Consider the following 6,441-nt stretch of genomic DNA (forward strand, 5'->3'; position numbering starts at 1 on the left):
ACTCAGCAAAATATTCTAACCGTTCTGAGTGCCCTAACACAGTGGCTGACATTTAGACCATTTTCTACTAAATGTGGTTCCCTTGTTTCAGTTAACAAGGGCCATATTTCTGCATGTACACCGTAAAACAGAATGGTTAATACGGTTCTTTTCCATCAAAAGACCAAACTATGAATGTTCTTGCGCTCTGATGATTGCCCAAAGTAAAAAAAAATTACCCAGTGATAAATAATGATTCTGAAAAGATTGGGAATTATGGCTTACATGGATCAATAAAGCAATACTACAATGAATCAGAAAAGGGATATAGAGGAAGACTGGAATTAGGAAACAAAAAGATGCCATGAATAAGTCTCACCTTATCGCTTCGGTGAAAGAAAGCCTGATAAAATTCATAACAACAGTTTATGGTATTGATGAAGGTAGTGAGTTTGGTTTCCAGCAAAAGGTTTTCTTGTAACTAGTAATTAATGGCCAACAGTGTATGCCAAGGCTCATAGTTTTTTAATGTTATGGAGCGTAACATCAAAGGCACTGGGGATGGTTTACGAGTTAAAAAAGGTGGAGCCTATTGGTGTAAAACCGAACATTCCAAGTATACCTTTTCATTTTGATATGGAAACCTGAGCCTCAAGACAGAAAACCAAATCAAGAACTGTTCATAGGGTAACATGTATATCAGGGAAACAGGGAGAAGCGGTTTGATAAATGACTCTGCATCTTGGATACAATTACTTCATTGTGAGCACGTGGAAACTGTTGACAGGACTGAGAAGTATGGTCATCGTGTTAACTGACGTTGTTGAAAGACCGTTGATTGCTCTGGCTGAGATATGGTTGGTGCACTCTGCGACTTTAAGAGTTATCTAAAAAGACTAATGGTCAAAGTAACCAGAAATCACAGTGGGATTCCTTTTTCCGGAACAGCTTGTGAGCATAGGTCTAAGTGTAATTAGGTGAATCATAATTATTGAAAGGTCATCATTCATTTGTGTTTAACAGAATTCCAGAGCCGACCTGACATTTAAACACAAATTCTGTGCTTTGTATTGAAGTCCACAGAGATAACAAAAGATGGACATCCCCTGATCAAAAAGGATCCTGGGATTATACCAAGCACCTTCACTTTATGACGCGGTCATAAACGGAGTCCTCACTGTTAGGGCGGAGTTAGACTCCAAATACATACACATAGTATTTTCTGAAGGCTTTGAAACAAAATTTCGTTACAGTCACATGTATAATTCCTAGGACCAGTGCACAGCTATCTCTTGTGCAAGTGCTATGCTGCCGAGATCATTCGACCTAAAGGAGGTTCATCAATCCTTGGAACAACGAACTTTACCTTAGACTTACATCCAGACACAAGGATTATCAGGTCAAACAGGCATGACCATAAAATTCAAGAAAATTCCCCTAGGGCATGGAGTATTTGAATAAAGCACTGTACATTTCTTTTAATATTAGTAACAAAACTTCATTGTATACACACACACATATATACACATATACTTGTGTATGTATGTATGAATGCATGTATGTACGTATGTATAATGAAGTTGTGTTATTAATATTGGCGATATTGAACTGCAGTTGATTAAAAGAAATGTACAGTGCTTTACTCAAATACTCCATGCCCTAGGGAAATTTTCTTGAATTTTATGGTCATGAGTGTTTGACCTGATAATTCTGTCAGAAATTTTCGTGTCTCGATTCTAACGGTCTTACACAGAACGTGCACGTCTTGAAGCCCAGTCTCTCTCTCTCTCTCTCTCTCTCTCTCTCTCTCTCTCTCTCTCTATATATATATATATATATATATATATATATATATATATATATATATATATATATATATATATATATATATATATCATATAATGTACATATAATGTACACACATATATATATATATATATATATATATATATATATACATGTATTTATATATATATATATATATATATATATATATATATATATATATATATATATATATATATCAAGAGAGAGAGAGAGAGAAAGACAGGCCTCAAAGACATGTACGTTCTGTATAATATCGTTAGGATTGAGGATATCCTTTATCCTACAGGGTATGGGATGTCTTTGATATACAGGTAAAGTTAGAAAGTGACATTTAGCTACAGTGGATCTCTGTTTATTGTAATTGTATCTCGTGTTAGAAGCTGTGTTCCTTATACTCATCTAGTGTTTTAATTGATTTTATTCGTGCTGCTGATAATTATTATTTTTAATAATTTTTGAACTTAGAAATGCTTGCAGTGAGGTAATATGTATTCAGCAAAATTAACCAAGTTTTATTTGGAATAATGTGTTTGTGTTATAAAACCTCGAAAGTGCATGTAAAGGTCGGTGACTCTTCAATTTTGGAATTGGAAGAAAGAAATTTATTATACGTAAGAGACAACTCTACAGTATTTCGACCTTTAAAGGATCATTCTTGGGAATCCTTAGAATGTCTGATAGTCAGCGTCAGTTCTACATTGCTCATGTGTATATTGTTTAAAAATTAAGACGTTTCCCCCAATGAGATTTCTTACAAAATGCGAATTTAACATAAAAAAAAACAACACAGCATGCTTGGCGGCAAGTGCTCTCAACTCAATACTTCATAAATGTTTCTTAAAGAATTAATAGAGCGTCAACAAAAGATTATAGGTAAAAAGGAAGATACTGAAGCGGAGGAGCTAACAAAAGCCTTTAGCCTGATTCTCGCCACGAAGAACCGAGCGACTGTTTTAGGGTAACGATTGGTAGTTGCTCCTGGAGTTGATCGTCCTTGGAAGGGACGTTTACTTTCGTCAGAAGTAGTTTGGGTGAGCCGGGTCATTCCTACGTCGGTCGGCATACAAATTGTTTTCGTTATACGCGTGACAGTTGGATTTTTTTAGTGTTGTGTAATGTATGTGTTAAGGTTTATAAGGTTTTTTTAGAGTGATTTTTTTGTCAGTTTTTTTTTTTTTTTTTTTTGGTAATGTATGTTTTGATTTTAGCGTTTCTTGTTTTAAGGATTTTACTTAGATTTAATTTTGAGTTTTAAATTATGCGGTAACTCCCAGTTCAGTGTTTACGCCGCGGAGCTGGAGAATATGCTTTTACGCTCAGGTGAATAATGGACCATATTTCCTTCCTATTTCAGATTCGTCCGTGTTAGTACCTACTCGGGTGATAGTCCATATTAGTGATGGGTATTCAAGCCACCGAAATGGTTAATCTGTTTGGTCGGTGGAATCTTTACGGAAAAGAATTTTGCCCCGCTTCAGTTTTCAAGAGGATAGGTAAATAGAGAAGATGGAAGTAAACGGTGAGTTTTGTTGCTTATATATTTGTAAAAATTAAATACCTTTTTTTTTTCCTCCACCCCTTGAGGGGCGGTGCCTCTTTAGGGGTGGAGGTACTCCCTTGAACTCGTTATGGTAGGACGGAAGTCCTGCCATAACTAGTTCCTGGGGGGAAAATGTAGTTATAGTATACCAAATCTACAGTAACATGGCGAGTTTCGATATGAAGTTGGATAGGATTTGCCTTTCTGGTAGGCTGTAAATTTAAAATATTCTAGTACAGTTATAGTGAATACATTAATTTTTAAGTCAGTGTGAGACTATTAAATCTTAGGCAAGTTTCAGTTAAGTTAGTACAAGATAACAATTTTACTTCTTGCTACTTGATATTGGTTACTTAATTCATAGTAGACTTTACATTGTTAATGTGATAGCGGACTATTTTGCAGCTTTTGTTTTATTTCAGGTGATCCAGTAGGTCTGATATAGCTTGGCTGCTGATTATGAACTGAACTTCAACTCGTGGTTACTGATGTGAGAAAAAGAAAGTTGATGATATAGGCTGCAAACGTCAGCTGTCAACCGCAGTTTCTGCAAGGTAACTTACTTTCAAAGTTCAATAACTATTTTGCTTATTCAAGACTTGGGTTCTTTGCCGGTTAAGAACAGTTTCTGGTAGATCTAAGCCGGCTGTTCGCGGGGGCTAGTTATGGCATAACATTTTTCTATTTAAATCTTCTTGCTTTTGTATTTAAATATTTTGAATCGTTAAGCTGTAAATTACCTTAGAACTGTTATTTCTGGGTCCTGGGTGGGTAAAAACACTTTCGAGAATAGCTCAGGTTTGAATCCTGGGATTTCGTTGGGAATCGTTCTGGGTGGGGTAAATAACTTGGGAAAAGGTTTGGGCAATTTATTGATTTCTTATATTTCATTTGGAACACGAAAAACAAGGAAAAATGGGGGAATAAATGGACAGTCGGAGGTTTGGCACTTTTCACATACCACTACTACCGATTCCAAGCGTGTCAGTTACGGCACTTACAGGGCTTTCGGTTCATCCAATGCCTCCAACTGAGAGATTTGGTGGGTTTTTTGGTCTCCAAAAACTTACCCCAACATTACGTTGAGATTAATAACAAACTTTGCTCTTAAAAGAACATTGAATTATGATTATCCTTAGTTGTTTATATGTAAAGTTTGATTGGAAATATGGAAAATTGTTCAGCAAATTAAATTTTTTGTAAGCCCTGTGTTAGTGGCTTGGCATTTTATTTTAAAAAATGGGATAAGGGCATAAAATAAAGCAGAAATACTATAGCACCCCCAACTTTATCCTTCCTACCCTGTTCGGACTTAAGACTTCACACAACCAGCATGATGAACTTGGAACCTCCCGTCTGACCTGTAACCAAGTGAAGCCTACCTTGAAATTGCTACTTTATAAGGACTACATCAAAATGGTTACTTGATTATATAGTATGTTTTAGGCTCTGGGAAACCGTCAATCACTCCATGAACTTTGTGGACCCAACTGGTGCAACAAATACTATTGAGAGGAGGTGGAGGGAACTGCATTAGACATGCGGTAGAAAATGGTTACCAGTAGGAAGGAACTTTTACCTATTTTAGTAACTATTTTAGTGGCAAAGTACCGTAAAGGGATTGCAGAGTAGTTCTGCTAATATTCACCAAAAAATTACAAAACTAGATTAAAAAGGATAAAGAAAAATTATTTTTGAACTGATTAACGATTGTTCTTGAAACAGTCCTCGTCACTTTAGAAACTTGGTACCTTTTGTGAGACTCTCCTAAATTCCCCTGCTGAACATATGGCTCCCTAGTACCGTAACCCAAGATGGCATTTACTCAAAAACCTAAGCAGTTCATCATATTGTTCATAATGTAATGATTTTTCAGTGTTGGTTTTTGCTGTTATAGAATTGCCTAATTGCATAAACTTTAATTCCCTGAGCTGTAAAGGGGACCCACGGTACGTAGTTCGGGATTCTCTTGATAGTTATATAATCACGTTAACTAAATTGTTGGAGGTCAAATAGAAAACAACTGCCATCGTCTAACTGTTAACATTGTATTCGAGTAAAAAAAAATTTAAATCTTCGTGTTTTTGTATTTAAATCTGTTCTGAACCGGTACTTTTATTTTTCCAGGTTTGAAACACGACTTCATTTCTAGAAGGAATGAGAAGAATGAGGTTTGCCTTTTGACATCATGTGCCCCATTGGGCTTCTGAAATCATGAACCTAGTCAAAACTATTACTTAATAAATAAATCTACTCTAAAAGAAGACTTATGATTATCGCCAGTAACAGACGGATACGAACAGGTTGCCGATATTTTCCTCTAGTTAGGGGAGATTTAAATAATAATTTCCTTGTGCAAGACTAAAAAATTAAAATTTTAAGAGTTATTGGCTTGAGATTATATATTATGTTTTAGGCTCTGGGGAAGTACCAACACAATCTTTTGTCGACCGGATCCAGAAAATGGGTCATTTTAGATTAACTGTAAAGGGATTGCAGAGTAGTTCTGCTAAATTCAAAAAATTAGATTAAAAGTAAAGAAAAATGTTGACCATGATTGTTTTGAATTCTCAAACGGTTTGAGACTCTAAATTCCAAATGAACGGATATAATATATATCAAAACCTAAGCAGTTCATCATATTGTTCATAATGTAATGATGTGGGTTTGCTGTTATAGAATTGTCTAATTGCATAAGCTTTAATTCTGCAAAGCTGTAGTTCGGGATTCTCTTGATACTGTATATAATCACGTTAACTATTTTGTTGGAGCAAAAAGTAAACACCATCGTCTAACGACATTGAAGTAAAAAAATAAAATGGTACTTTTATGAAACACGGCAAGAATGAGGTTGAAGCATCATTATTGTAATAAATGAACATATAAATATTATAATAAATAAATTTATGTTTTTCGCCAGTTTTTATATTTTTATTTTAGGGGATATTTAAATATAATTATAAAAAATTAAAATAATTTATATTTTTATATATATATTTTATTTATAATATCCATATTTCTATTTATATATATTTATATATATATATATATATATATATATATATATATATATATATATATATACATACATAGAG

The 6,441-nt window shown here is 34.5% G+C and overlaps 1 long non-coding RNA gene across 1 annotated transcript; it reads left to right on the forward strand.

Moving 5' to 3' along the window:
• The first annotated feature begins 2,689 nt into the window (after nt 1-2,689).
• LOC136841236 (uncharacterized) lies at nt 2,690-3,902 on the forward strand. The gene is made up of 3 exons (XR_010853844.1): nt 2,690-2,923; nt 3,161-3,325; nt 3,769-3,902. It is a non-coding gene; the product is annotated as an uncharacterized lncRNA (long non-coding RNA).
• The last annotated feature ends 2,539 nt before the right edge of the window (nt 3,903-6,441 follow it).

This window comes from Macrobrachium rosenbergii, chromosome 8, assembly GCF_040412425.1.
Source record: "Macrobrachium rosenbergii isolate ZJJX-2024 chromosome 8, ASM4041242v1, whole genome shotgun sequence".
Lineage (NCBI taxonomy): Eukaryota > Metazoa > Arthropoda > Malacostraca > Decapoda > Palaemonidae > Macrobrachium > Macrobrachium rosenbergii.